The sequence below is a fragment of the Orycteropus afer genome, unplaced genomic scaffold (assembly GCF_000298275.1).
Source record: "Orycteropus afer afer isolate SDZICR_OR568_19922 unplaced genomic scaffold, OryAfe1.0 scaffold00037, whole genome shotgun sequence".
Lineage (NCBI taxonomy): Eukaryota > Metazoa > Chordata > Mammalia > Tubulidentata > Orycteropodidae > Orycteropus > Orycteropus afer.
The window spans coordinates 14,571,208-14,586,952 of NW_006921624.1; positions in this window are offsets into that span (position 1 = coordinate 14,571,208).

Sequence of the window (15,745 nt, forward strand, 5' to 3'; positions counted from 1 at the left end):
ATTATTCAAATTTATACACCAACCACTAATGTCAAAGATGAATTGAAGATTTTTACTAACTGAAATTGACCAAACATGCACTCAAGATGCACTGATGACTACAGGTGACTGGAATACACAAATTGGAAACAAAGAAGTAATATCAGTATCTGGAAAATATGGCCTTGGTGATAGAAATGATGCTGGGGGTTGCACAACAACATTTTGTAATACCAAGGACTTACTCATTGTAACACATAAATGGCAACTAACATGTGGACCTCAGCAGAATGAAACTGACTGCATCTGTGCTAAGAGATGATGGAGAGCTTAATTTTATCAGAACAAGGCCAGGGGCCAACTGTGGTACAGACCATCAATTGCTCATATGCAAGTTTAAGTTGAGGCTGAAGAAAACTAAAACCAGTCCATGACAGCCGATATGACCTTGAATATAGCTTACTGCCATTGAATTAATTCCAATTCATGGTGACCCTGTAGGGTGGAGTTAACTGCCCAGAGGTTTCCAAAGCTATATGTATATGTATGTGTATATATATTTACATTTAAAAAAAATATTGTGATTTGGGTGAAAGTTTACAGAGAAAATTCATCTTCCATACAGCAGTTTATATACATTTAGTCTTACTTTGACTGTATCTCCCACAATGCAACAGCTCTCCTCCCACTTCCTCCTCATAGCCACCTCTTTCCTGTGTCCTTTCCTCCCATGCACTCCTGCCCCCCGAGCTGTGCATATACAGCCCTTCTGTTCTCCTATGATTGATCTCTCCAAGAGGTATATCCACCTAATGTGAATGTTCAGCTCATATCCAAGGCTATCAATTTTTATGGAAGCAGATTGCTATATCATTCTCTGGGGAGTGGCTGGTGGGTTTAAATCACTGACCTTTTGGTTAGCAGCCAAATGCCTTAACCACTGTACCACCAGAGCTCCTGACCTTGAACATATCCCACCTGAATTTAGAAACCATCTGGAGAATAGATTTGATGCATTGAACACCAATGAACAGACCAGATGAGTTGTGGGATGACATCAAGGACATCATACATAAAGAAAGTAAAAGGTCATTAAAAAGACAAGAAAGAAAAGACCAAAATGGATGTCAGAAGAGACTCTGAAACTTGCTCTTGTACATAGAGTAGCTAAAACAAATGGAAGAAATGATGAAGTAAAAGAGTTGAACAGAAGATTTCAAAGGGCCACTAAAGAAGACAAAGTAAAGTATTATAATGAAATGCATAAAACCCTGGAGTCAAACAAACTGGTGGTAAATGGTATCTTCCACAACTAATGTTTTATCATAGTATGGCAAGAGTTTTCTAGGTCTTGTTGAAACAAATATGTAGTAATAATGAAAGATGAAATAAGTAGGCTTTGAAACATTTGTAAAATATTCAAGCAAATAAAGGAAAAAATCTGGAGTCGATAAACCAAAAGGGAACACATTTGGCATTTCTAAAGCTGAAAGAACTGAAGAAAAAATTCAATCTCAAGCTGTGATCCTGAAGGGTTCTGTGGGCAAAATATTGAATGACTCAGGAAGCATCAAACGAAGATGGAAGGAATACACAGAGTTACTGTACCAAAAAGAATTGGTTGATGTTCACCTATTTCAGAAAGCAGCATATGATGAAGAACTGATGGTGTTGAAGGAAGAAGTCCTGCACTGAAGGCACTGGTGAAAAACAAAGCTCCAGGAATTGACGGAATACCAAGTGAGATGTTTCAACAAATGGATGCAACCCTGAAAGCCCTAATTTGTTTATGTCAAGTAATTTGGAAGACAGCTACCTGGCCAACTGACTAGAGAGATCTGTATCTGTGTCTATTCCAAAGAAAAGTGATCCAACAGTTGACAGAGAAAGGGGAAACTTGTACTTGGTTTACAGATACTTGTACTTGGTTTACAGATGGTTCTGTGTGATTAGCACTTGAAAGTGCAGAGCAGGAGCACTGCAGCCCCTCTCTGTGATCTCCCCGAAGGACAATAGTGAAGTCCTCCCAATGGACAGAACTTTGAGCAGTGCACCTGGTTGTTCACTTTGCTTGGAAGGAGAAATGGTCAGATGTGTGATCATGTACTGATTCATGGGTTGTGGTCAATTGTTTAGCTGGATGGTCAGGGACTTGGGAGGAACGTGACTGGAAATTTGTGATGAGGAGGTATCGGGAGAAAGTATAGATAGATTTCTCTAAATGGGCCAAAAAGTAAAGATATCTGTGCCTCAAGTGAATGTTCACCATAGGGTGACCTTATCAGAGGAGGACTTCAATAATCAAGTGGGATCCTTTCCTAACCTCTTGAGCTGAAACACTGAAGACTGTGCTTAGTGGGTCCATGTCAATAAACTCAGACTGACCTTGTTCCTTGTTCCTTATTCCTTAATGATAGTGATTTTGGTTTGGTGTTGGTTCTTTACTACTAGAGGCAGAGCCATTAGTGCTTTTAAGATTAGTCAGACATGAGAACCAACTTAGAAAACACATCCTTATGATTTCATTCCTCTGGCGGTTCAAACCCACCAGCCACTCCCCGGAAGGAAGATGGGGCAATCTACTTCCGTAGTGATACTGCCCTGAAAACCCAAGGAGGGGTCGCTATGGGTCAGGTCTGACTCAACGGCACATAACAACAACAACAACAAAGAACTACTCTCAGTATCAAATATCTTAGGCTGGGTTCTCTAGAGAAGCAAAACCAGTGAAGTGTGTGTGTGTGTGCGTGTGTGTGTCTGTGGGGGAAGAAAGAGAGAGAGAGAGATTTCTCAAATAAATGGCTCACACGATTGTAGAAGCTATTGTTGTCAGGTGGCATCAAGTTGTCTCAGACTCATAGCGACCCCATGTACAGCAGAATGAAATACTGCCTGGTCCCTCACCAGCTCCATGATCCTTGCTATACTTGAGCCCATCGCTGCAGCCACTGTGTCAATCCATCTCATTGAGGGCCTTTCCCTCTTTCTTCGACCCTCCACCTTACCATGACATCCTTCTCCAGGGAATGGTCCCTTTTGACAACATGACTAAAGTAGGTGAGATGAAGTCTGGCCATTCTTGCTTCCAAGGAGTATTCCGGCTGTATTTCCTCTGGGACAGATTTTAGCACTCCATAGTACTATCGGCATTCTTTGACAACACCACAACTCCAAAGCATCAACTCTTCTTCAGTCTTCCTTATTCACTGTCCAGCTCTCACATGTGTATGAGGCGATTGAAAATATCATGGCTTGGATCAGGCATGCCTTAGTCCTCAAGGAGACATCTTTGCTCTTCCGCACTTGAAAGAGGTCCTTTGCAGCCAATTTGCCCAGTGCTATACGTCATCTGATGTCCTGACTACTGCTTCCATTGATGTCGATTGCAGAACCAAGCAATGTGAAGTCTCTGACAACTTCAATCTTTTCTCCATTTATTGTGATGCTGTTTCTTGGTCCAGTTGTGATGATTTTTCTTTTCTTTATATTGAGATGTAATCCACACTGCAGACTGTATTCTTCAATCTTCATTTGTAAGTGCCTCAAGTCATCCCTGCTTTCAGCAAGCAAAGTTGTGTCGTCAGTGTACTGCAGGTTGTTAATGATTCTTCTCCATATAGTCCAGCTTCTCGGATTATCTGCTCAGCACACAGACTGAACAAGTGTGGTGAAAGCTGATGAATCCCTGACGCACTCCCTCCTTGATTTTAAACCATGCAATGTCCCCTTGTTCTGTTCGAATGACAGCCTCCTGGTCTATGTACAAGTTCCTCATGAGTACAATCAAAGGTTCTGGTATTCCAAGATTGTTAATTGTAGAAGCTGGCAAGTCCCAAATCCTTGGGTCAGGTGTCAGTCTGGAGGCTTCTCCTGATGCACGTAGCTGCAGGGGCTGATGAACCCAAGATCAGCAGGTCAGATGTCAGGCTGCTGGCTCACGGGCTGTGGAGGCTGATGAATCCAAGACAGGCAGGTAAGAGGGCAGGCCAATGGCTCACAGGCGGCGGAAGCTGATGAATCCCAAGACTGGCAGGCATTACAGCAGGCCACCGACCCAAGTCTAAAGAATCGCGGTCAGATGACGATGAACCAAGAATCCAGAGCAAAGTAAAAGCCAGCAACAAGCTTTGCCAGAACATCCATATATGCAGGCCACACCCTGTGGAAACTCCTTTTACAACTTATTAATTGATCATATCAGATCACATCATGGATGTGATTATATTATACAACAAAATGAATAACTGCATTATTACACCACTGCCAAATTACATCATTACATAACTGTCAAACCACTGAAAATCATAGTTTAGCTAAGTTGGCATATAACCTTAACCATCACAATGGTCTTGGATTGATATTCTTTAAGAGTTCTTCACATGACATTGTTTTCAATAGAGAGAATAGAAAGACAATTTTGTCTTCTAGTATGTCTGATTGAAATTTGCTTTTTTGTTATTGATAGTTTAGAAAAGTTTCTCTCACTTCAAACTCATTGCTGGTAATGCTGTGCTGAAAGACAACTGACTTTGTTGGCAGGTATAAAATATGTAAGTTTACTACCAGCTATGCTCACTGTTTATACACTGCTACAGGTTTTTGCCTTGTAAACACAGGGATTTGAGAGAATTCTGTTCTATGTGTTTTTGTAGTTTCACAGACACACACACAAAAAAAAACTGGTGAGTTTATAATTATATGCTCATTTTTAAGGATATTCCTGATAAGAGAGAATTTGTGGTTTTGGCTAGTCATCAATAAGAACCGAATCATTCACTTATAATTTTATAACTTTGATGATGATGGAACAAATTGTCTACAGACTAGCATCTGGCTGGCTCCACACATTTCAAACTTGGCTTCTCCTCCATCACCTTCATACGTCTGGTACCATGTACCACGGACAAGTTCACTTCACAATGTGATCTCTGGCCCTGCCTCTTCTTAAGAGCACGCCTAGAAGCTATTCCTGCACCAGAATACTCAGCAATAACTAAACTATGTACAGAAGTCATAGTGAACCTCATAAATATAATTTTACAAACACCAAGCCAGTTGCTCTCATGTCAATTCTGACTCCTGGTGACCCACATGTGTCAGAGTAGAACTGTGCCACACAGGGTTTTTGATGACTGTGATCTTTTGGAAGGAGATCACCAGGCCTTTCTTTCTGGGCATGTCTAGGTGGATTTGAACCACCAGCCTTTTGGTTAGCAGCTGAGTGCTTGACTGTTTTTGCCAGCCAGGTATTCCAAGCTTCATAAATGTTGTTGTTGTTGTTAGGTGTCATTGAGTCAGTTCTGACTCATAGTGACTGTGTGTACAACAGAATGAAACACTTCCCAGTTGTGTGCCTTCCTCATAATTCTTGCTATACCTGAGCCCATCATTGCAGCCACTGTGTCGGTCCATCTCACTGAGGGTCTTCCCCTTTTTCGCTGACCCTCCATTTTCTAAATACTTCATAAATAATCTTCATAAACACATCTTGTGAAACTCACATAAATGTACCCCTGGTTCTATTTTCAAAATGGGGAGGGGAATTCAGAATGGCAAGCCATGGTTGTTTCAACTGGTTATTATGAAAATGACCTACTTTTGCAAATTTTACAAAAATATATGACCTTGTGGACACAGGTGCTTAGTTTCTTCCAGAGGCTTGGGAGTGACTGTTCAAGTGAAGGTCCTGAAAGCTCCATCACAGGGAATCTGCTGCTGCATCCACTGCTGGGATGGAGAGGGTCTAACACAGTAGTGCAGAAACAGGAAGCACTGCTGAAATACAGGCACTAGGAAAGAGGGATGCATGTGCAAAGTTATGGGTTTATGCATTGTTTGTAAAGAGAGGCACAGAAAGTGAAAATAACTTACCCATACATGACCAGGGAAAAGGCTGAACAAAGTATAGTACATCCACACTAACTTATGCAGCAATAAAAAATAAAGAATTCAAGCTCTGCATATTGGGAGATCAATGATACATAAAAAGGCAAGTATTAGAGTAAGTAACATGTATTGTGGGATCCTATTTCTGTAAGTAAAATAAATATATATATGTTGTTGTTGTTGTTACGTGCCGTTGAGTCAGACCCGACTGACAGTGACCCCTCCTTGGGTTTCCGAGGCAGTATCACTAAGGAAGTAGATTGCCCCATCTTCCTTCCGAGGAGTGGCTGGTGGGTTTGAACTTCAGCCTTCTGGTTAGCAGTCAAGTGCCTTAGGCACTATGCTACCAGAGCTCCCTGTACGTGTGTAGGTAACTGTATTCATATGTTTATATGAGAACAGGTGAAAGGGTATGCAACTGACTGTGAAGGTTTTAACTTGTGAGGGGTACAGGAAATGAGTAGAGGGGTAGACAATTATTAAAGTTTTCTTAATTAACAAATTAAACAAATGTCTCTCTGTGTGTGAGAGAGATGCCATGGGTATGTGATATGCAGGACCTTCTAAAATGTGGGTGCAGAAATCTTGCTTGGGTGTAAGGGTCGTTCTGGGCCTGCAGTTGTCGGGTGCCCCTGAGTTGATTTTGACTCATAGTGACCCAATGTGGCAGAGCAGAACTGCCCCATGGGGCTCTCTAGGCAGTAATTTTTACAGGAACAGGTCACCAGGTCTGTTCTCCTTCAGAGCCCCTGGTGGGTTGGAACCACTGACCTTTCAGTTGGCCACTGGTGCTTAATCATTGCTCCACCAGGCTCTTTAAGAACATATGTAAAGGCCCTTTGTTCCAAATAAGGTCACATTTATATGTTCCCAGGATAAGGATCTGACACCTCTGGGAGGACATAATTCAGTCTACCACAAGGACCTTTACCTTTAGTCACAATAGGTATACAGTTCTTTCCTAAGGTTGGGGTGGAACAAAACTGGTTCAAGGGTAATAAATAAAAGGTATTAATTAACTAACAAGGAACTTGAAGAATGTTGGGGAAGTGGCGCGTGCAGCACAGGCCTGGTATTTTCTCGTTAAGGATTTTAATAAGAGCCCGTCAGAATAGTCGTTGAATTTATAAATAGCAAACACGTTGCACTTTGACAGAACGTCACGCTAAAGCGCATATTAGCGGCACACAGTGGGTGCACACGAGGATTATTTGACTGAGGGGTCAGACCAGCCTATAAAGCAGTGAAAAAGCACAAGTGAGATTGTGGCTTGCATGCTCAAAAGCGTGTGACAGCAAGGCCAAACAAGTCATCTCTGCTTGTACTGTCAGGGCCTTGCACAGCACGCGGCTCACGACATTTACTGAACTAGTGAAGGAGCACACTGCAGGCTTAATTTGGTTTAAATGATCAATTAGCAAGTGGACCTACTTGGTGCTGTTGTAGGCACTCTGAGGACACTGAAATGTAACGGAAACCTTGTCTCTGAAAGGTGACCAGATGAAGAGCAGAGGACACAAAGCATTTACAATGCCCTCCTCTGCTGCCATCCTCCACGAGGAGTTTGACAAAGCCAGAGCTCCTAGTCCTCTCATGTTGTTTGTTGTTGTTATGTGATTTGAACCACCAGCCTTCTGGTTAGCAGTCAAGTGCCCTAGCCACTATACTACCAGAGCTAATCCTTTCATAGCCCACTTAAAACACTGAGGTGCTAGCTCTTTCATTAAAGAGACAAATCAACAGCAAAATAAAACCCTTACATTTTAAAAGGCAATTCATCTGTTAAATAAAAAATGTCCTATCTAAACCTCATTCACTTTCATGGACTGCCTCTCCTTGCCCCACCTCACATTCAGGCACTATGGCACCAGAGTTCCTAGGGGAAAGAAGTAGGGTGGCCTAATACCTTGGTGTTTGTGCTACGCAGGCCTGGCTTGCAAACTGGAACAGAGCTGAACTCCACACGGACCCTCAACCTGCACTGGCTGTGACCATGCCTCACGTTCTTTCATCCTGGGCCACAGAACTAAGCACAACGGGCAGCTGAACCGAGCAGTCAGTTCACCATTGTGAACCAGTGTGGTGGCATGCTGCGCAGGTCACTAAATTTCTTAAAGCCCCAGCATTCCCCTTATCTTTAAAAGAGGAAGAAGATAGGTGTACCCTACTCGAAGGGTGGTCTTCAGATAATGCATTTGGAGTTCTAGCACATATTAAAGATACCAGTTTCCCCTAAAGTTTCTAGAAGTTTAATTCCACGGTAAGCAAGTTCTTCATCCATCAAGTCAATGAAGCAACTCTCTGCCCCCGACTTAATTAAAATCTGCTTCTTAAAGGGCAGCTTCACCTATAATCCTGTGAGATGGAAAACGTTCTTGTGTGCAGCCGCACCTATCATGGCATGAGGATGAGGAAAGGGTACATTATTTCAAACATCCACACTATTAATTCCCAAGGATTTGTTTCCTATTGTCATTAGAAACTCCAATTCTTTTGATGTAAATGCATCTGGTTACACCACCCTCACCCTCTTCTCATCATCGCTGTCATCTACTGACTTATTCATGGAGGACTTTAGCCCTTGGCTCAACCTTCTTTCTCACCTCAAAGCCTGCTATCATCCTAGATGATATCAACATCCACATAAATAATTAATTCTAAAGGAACCCTGCCACCTCCTTTAATTAAATAGCCCTCTAAGGATAACAACGGTGACAGACACTCTGCTTTAGCAGACAGTACACTGACAGGAAAAAGAAGGCATTCTAGTCACCCTTTGCCTTAAGTGTGAGTTACATATTTTTGTGTAACAAATTACCCAAAGTTAGTAGCTTGAAACTAAACCTTTACTATTTCACACAGTTCCTGTGGATCGGGAATTTGTGAGCTGCTTAGCAGCATGATTCTGGCTCAGAGTGTATTGTTGTTGTTGTTTGCTGTCGAGTCAGCCCCGACTCAGGGTATCTTACGAGGCTGCAATCAAGATGTGAGCCAGAGCTACGGTCCTCTGAAGGCTTGTCTGGGGCTGGAGGATCACCTCACAGGAGGATCACTCACTTGGCTGGCCACGTGCTTCTGTTTATTGATGGAAAGGCTCAGATTTCTCTATCACGTTCTTGATGGAAAGCTGGTTTAGTGACCTCATGACATGGTGACTGGCTTCCCCAGAGCAAGTGGACCTAAGAGTGGCCAAGGTAGAAACTGCAATGTCACACACTGAGAGTTCCACAATACCCTATTGGTTACCCAGATCGGCCTTATTTAATGTGGGAAGGGATAACACTAGGATGGCCATCTGAGAGGCTACCACATTTGGTTGTTAAAATCTTCATGATCGTTTACGTTGTTTTCATACTTCAGTGAGTTACCCTATAAGCTAATATTAGCTAATTATAGCTAATAGTGGCATAGTGGCTAAGGCATTTGACTGCTTACCAGAAGGCTTGCGGTTCAAACCCACCAGCCACTCCTTGGAAGGAAGGTTGGGCAATCTACTTCCATAGTGATGTTGTTGTTGTTGTTATGTGCCGTCGAGTCAGCCCTGACTCATAGCGACCCCTCCTTGGGTTCCCGAGGCAGTTTCACTACGTAAGTAGGATTGCCCAACCTTCCTTCCGAGGAGTGGCTGATGGGTTTGAACCGCCAGCCATCTGGTGAGCAGTCAAGTGCCTTAGCCACTGTGCTACCAGAGCTCCCTCCATAGTGATACCACCTTGGAAATCCAAGGAGAGGTCGCTATGAGTCACTTGATGGCAGTGAGTTTGTTTTTGTTTTGGTATAGCTAATAGCCACTCCTCGGAAGGAAGGTTGGGCAATCCTACTTCCGTAGTGATAACTGCCTCGGAAACCCAAGGAGGGGTCGCTAGGAGTCGGGGCCGACTCTATGGCAAATAACAACAACAATAGATATCAGGCATATGGTTTTATTTAATTCCCAAAACAACATTATGAAGTGATACTTTTAATACCCCTTTCCACAGATGAAGAAACTGAGGAACAGAGAAGTTAAGTAACTTGTCTAAGTGACAGTAAATGGCAGATTCAGAACCTAAACAAGTCAGTTTCTAGAAGCCGAGTTCTTCATCAGTGGGCAATTCTACCCCTTTCTGGAGCTAAAAGTCTCCTAGATTAAGCCCACTTTTTTCTAGTGTTATTGTCAGTGGCTGTTGAGTTGGCCCTCAACTCGTGGTGACCCCACTTACAATCAAACTCAACAGTGCCCGGCTTGTACCATCCCAGAAACTGATTATGGATGGGCCCGTTGTCCTCCACAGGTTCTCATTGGCTGGGTTTTAGAAGTAGATCGCCAGTCCTTTCTTCCTGCTCTGTCTTGGTCTGGAAGCTCTGCTGAAACCTGTTCAGCATCACAGTAACACGTAAGCCACCACTGACAGACAGGTGGTGGCTTTGTATGAGATGCACTGCCAGGGAATTGTACCAATGCCCTCCATCTTCTTTTACAATTGGTTCTAAAATAAGAATACTCTTCTTTTTCACTTGAGCAATGTATTTGTGGTAACCAGCTTCTAAGATGGCCCCCAAAGATCCTACCCCATGGTATTCACATGTTTGTGTAGTGCCTTTCCACATCAGATCAGGGGCAGTCTGAGTGACCAACAAATTATGGCAGAAGCAATGGTCTGTCACTTCTGAGACAAGGTTATCAAATACACTGTGGCTTCTGTCTTGGTCACTCCTTTTGTATCACTTGCTCAAAGGGAAAGTAAGCTGCAAAGTCATGGGCACTGTACGGAGGTGCCTGCATGGGGAATTGAAGCATCCCGCTTCAGCCACGTGAGTGAGCCTGTAAGCAGTTCCTCTCACCAAGTCAAGCTTTCAGATGACTATAACCTCAGCTACCATCTTAACTGATGAAAGACCCTAAACCAGAAGCACCCATATATGCTGCCTGGATTCCTGTCCCTCAGAAAATAAGATAATAAATGCTTGTTGTTTTAAGATGTTAATTTTGTGGTAATCTGTTACATAGCAATAGATTACTAATGCAGTTAGAGGTATCAGCTGCCTCAAACTTTTACCCATTCAATTTTAAAGGCCATCTACCCGGATGCATTCCCATTAATGTTTCACTGTAGAATGCCAAAAAGGGTTTAAAGTGGCTGCACTTGGAATCTTGGTACTATTTTCAATTCTCTGCTTCAATACTGAAGGTCTAGAATCATGACAGATTCAGGATTAAGCAGCTCACTCCTGTTATCCTGCATTTCCTGATTAGTTACCAGAGCTCCAGGGCTGTCACATGCATACCTTCTGTCCTGGATTTCTTCCAGAAGATAGGTTGGATTATGTATTTATTTGCTGACCTAGTGACCAGTACCGAGATATCCAGTAACACAGAGATTTTTCACTGCTTATAGCAACATTAGGAGCTCTGGTGGCGTACGGCCTAAGGCATTTGACTGCTAACCAGAAGCCTGGTGGTTCAAATCCACCAGTCACTCCTCAGATGGAAGGTTGGACAATCTACTCCCATAGAGATACCACCTCAGAAACCTAAGGAGGGGTCGCTATGAGTCGGATTTGACTCAATGGCAGTGAGTTTAATGGCATTAGAAGCCCCTGGGTTGCACAAATGGTTAAGCACTCAACTACCAGCTGAAAAGTTGGGTGCTCAAACCCATCGAGAGGTGCCTTGGAAGACAAGCCTGGTGATGTGCTTCAGAAGAACCTTGAAATTACTATGGAGCAGCTCACGCGGGGTCATCATGAGTCAGAATCAACTCAATAACAACTAACAACAACAACAACAATATAACCAAAAAACCAAGCTCACTGCCATTGAGTCTTACGGAGCCAATATAGTACTTACTGTGTGCCAAGGAGCCCTAGTGGAACAATGGTTAAGCATGCAGCTGCTAATCAAAAGGTTGGTGGTTCAAACCCACCCAGTGGCTTCATGAGAGAAAGACCTGGTGGTCTTCTTCTGTAAAGATTACAGCCAAGAAAACCCTATAGGGCAGTTTTACTCTGTCCCACAGGGTTGCTGTGAGTCTGAATTGACTTGACCCAGATGAAACCAAACCTACCGCCACTGAGCCAATGCCGACTTACAGCAGCCCTGTAGTACTGAGTAGACCTTCCCCATAGGGTTTCCATAAAGATTTCTGTAAATCTTTACAGAAGCATGTGGCCTCATCTTTCTCCCACAGAGTGGCTGGTGGGTATGAACTGCCAACCTTTTGATTAGCAGCCAAATGCCTTAACTACTGCACCAAATGACTCAACAGCACCCCAAAACAACAAGAATTATGTGCCAGGTGCTGTTCCAAGCACTTTATGTATACTTACTAATTTATTTTTATTCCCATTTTATAGAAGCATCAGAAGTGTAAACAATCTGTTCAAGGTGTCACAATCACACTCTGCACTTCTCAAACTGAAAGAAATGAAAAAATTCAAGCCTCAAATTGTAATATCCTATGGGCAAGATATTCACAAGAAGACAGAAGGAGTACACAGAGCCACTGTACCAAAAATAATTGGTCAATATTCAACCATTTCAGGACATAGCATGTGATCAAGAACCAATGGTATTGAAGGAAGAAGTCCAAGCTTCACTGAAGGAACTGGTGAAAAACAAAGCTCCAGGAATAGACAGAATATCCACTGAGATGTTTCAACAAGGATGCAGCCGTGGAGGCACTTACTTGTTTATGCCAAGAAATGTGGAAGACAGCTATCTGGCTAATTGACTGGAAGAGATCCATATTTGTGCCCATTCCAAAGAAATGTGATCCCACAGAACGTGGAAATTATGAAACACCACTAATATCACACACAAGCAAGTAAAATTTCGCTGTAGATAATTCAACAGTTGTAACAGTATACAGAGAACTTCCAGAAATCCAAGCTAGATTTGGAAGAGGAATGGAATGAGGGATATCATTGCTGATATCAGATAGATCTTGGCTGACAGCAAAGAATACCAGAAAGATGTTTACCTGTGTTTTATTGACTATGCAAAGGCAGCCGACTGTGTGGATCATAACAAATTATGGATAACATTGAGAAGAATGGGAATTCCAGAACACTTATTTGTGCTCATGAAGAACCTGTATCTAGACCAAGAGGCCTTTGTTCAAACAGAACAAGGGGATACTGCGTGGTTTAAAACCACAAAGGGTATACGTCAGGGCTGCATACTTTCTTTATTTTTTTTCCTTTTTTTTCTTTTTTTAATTAGGATTTGGGTGAAGATTTACAGAGTAAATTCACTTTTCATACAGCAGTTCACATACACTTTGTCTCATGTCATTGACCAAAATTTACAATGCAGCAGCTCCCCTCCCACTTCCTCCCCATAGTTACCTCCTCCCAGTGTCCATCCCTTCATACTCTTCTGCACCCTGAGCTATCTCCCTGTGCATAAGCAAGGGCTGCATACTTTCACCACACTTATTTAATCTGTATGCTGACCAAATAATCCGAGAAGCTGGACTATATGAAGAATGTAGCATCAGGATTGGAGGAAAACTCATTAACAACCTGGAATATGCAGTGACACAAGCTTGCTTTCTGAAAGTGAAAATGAATTGAAGCACTTACTGATGAAGATTAAAGACTACAGTTTTCATTATGAATTACACCACAACATAAAGAAAACAAAAATCCTCACAACTGGGCCAATAAGCAACATCACAATAAATGGAGAAAAGATTTAAGTTGTCAGGGATTTAATTTTACTTGGATCTACAATCAACACCCAAGGAAGCAGGAGTCAAGAAATGCAGGAGTCAAGAAATCAGACATTGTACTGCACTGGGCAAATCTGCTGCAAAGTGTCAAGGAGCAAAGATGTCACTTTGAACAGTAAGGTGAGCCTAACCCAGGCCATGGTATTTTTAATTGCCCCATATATACGTGAAAGCTGGACAATGAATAAGGAAGACCCAAGAAGAACCGATGCCTTTGAATTGCGATGTTGGCGAAGAATACTGAAAATACCATGGACTGCCAGAATAGTGAGCAGGTCTGTCCTGGAAGACAGCCAGAATGCTCCTCAGAAGTGAGGACAGCCAGACTCTCACCTACTTTGGTCATGTTGTCAGAAGGGACCATTTCCTGGAGAAGGATGTCATGCTTGGTAAAGTAGAGGCTCAGGGGGAAAGGGGAAGGACTTCAAGGAGGTGGACTGACACAGTGGCTACAACGATGGGCTCCAGCACAGCGAGAATTGTGAGGCTGGTGCAGGCCAGGGCAGTGTCTCATTTTGTTGTACGCTGTGAGTCGGAGCCTACTCATCTGCACCTAACAACAACAGTAACAACAGAGCTGGGATTTGAACCTAAGCAATCTAGCCCACTTTGAAGCACTGTTAAAATTCCTGTGAGGTAGAAGTTCTAAAAACTGTTGAGGAGAAAGTACTCAAGAACTACTAACACCCACTAAGTGAAGGCCAAAAGTCTCAGTGGCAAAGAAAATATATCTTTCTCCTGATAATGTCCTTCCAACCCTGGAGGCTGAATTTGCCAGGAATGGACAAAATGTGGTGGGGTTAGCACTCTTTTATCTTCCCCCTTTAAATGAGCTTTGTTCAGAAAGTCCATTTGTGATTTAGACTGGAGTTTTTTGTATCCTTGTTTCTGAATTGTATAGCCAAACCCAATACCAAAACCAAATTCATTGCCATTGAGTCAGATCTGACTCATAGTGACCCCTCCTTGGGTTTCCAAGGCTGTATCACTACAGAAGTAGACTGCCCAACCTTCCTTTCTTCTGAGGAGTGGCTGTTGGGTTTGAACTGCCAGACTTCTAGTTAGCAGTGAAATGCCTTAGGTACTGCACCACCAGAGCTCCTATTGTATAGCCAGGCAACATAAAACCAAAAACTCTCCTAAGGTTGTCAGCCTTTTTAGTCTCCATCATCTTTTTAGTCACAACAGAACTCCAAGAGGCCTCTTAACTGAAAAGGAGTTCTGGCCTTCTGACAAGATGCTCATGTGTGTCACACTTTACATCTAGATTAAAGTAGTCAGCAAGAGCTGGTCTCAGAGGAATTGTTTCCTCCAGAGCACAGACAATGTGTGAGATTTAAAAATGTAGGCGTTAGCATCTGGCAGACCTGCTTCCTTTGAGTCTCAGCTGCCATTTGACACAGAGTAAGTAACTTGACCTTTCTGAGCCTCATATAGGGAATGGCAGGACCCCAGCTGATGCCCAGGAAGCACCTCAATAAATCCTCAGTAGCGCTATTATTTCAGCCATGAATCGGCACAACAAAGATGCATCACAAACATTTACTACTGAGCAACATCAATTATTAAAAACTTGTTCAAATTCTAGAAAAGATGCGTAACATGGCTTAAGGACCACAAAATAGGAGACACACTAATGTAAGGTTACCTTTTCATGTAAATAAACCTACAGATTCGAGTGCTAGAATCAGGCATCAGATGACCCCACTAGTGGTGTCTGGGGGGTTCTATGTCTTAAATATAGATTATTGCCCAGTAACCGTAGTAACAAACATCTACGTATTTAGTGCTTTTTGTAAGTATTATTATGTAAACTTTTGAAAGAAAAATATACGTAGGATATTGTGCGCATGTGTGTGTACGCTCATATGCATTCTAAGTCGAAGGGGTATTCGCCCCCTCAGTGCCCATCAGGTTGGTGGCTTTTCCAAGCCAGCTAGCTGCCCAGACAACAGAACAATTCCTGGTGCTAGGGACCCATCTCCTCCTCCACCCCAACCCACAGTGGTTAAGCGCTCAGCTACAACCAAAGGGTCAGTGGTTCGAACTTACCATCTGCTCCATGGGAGAAAGATGTGGCATTCTGCCACATACATCCTTGGAAACCCTATGGGACAGTTCTATTCTGTCCCATAGAGAATCGAATCTATCGCAGCGAGTTGTGT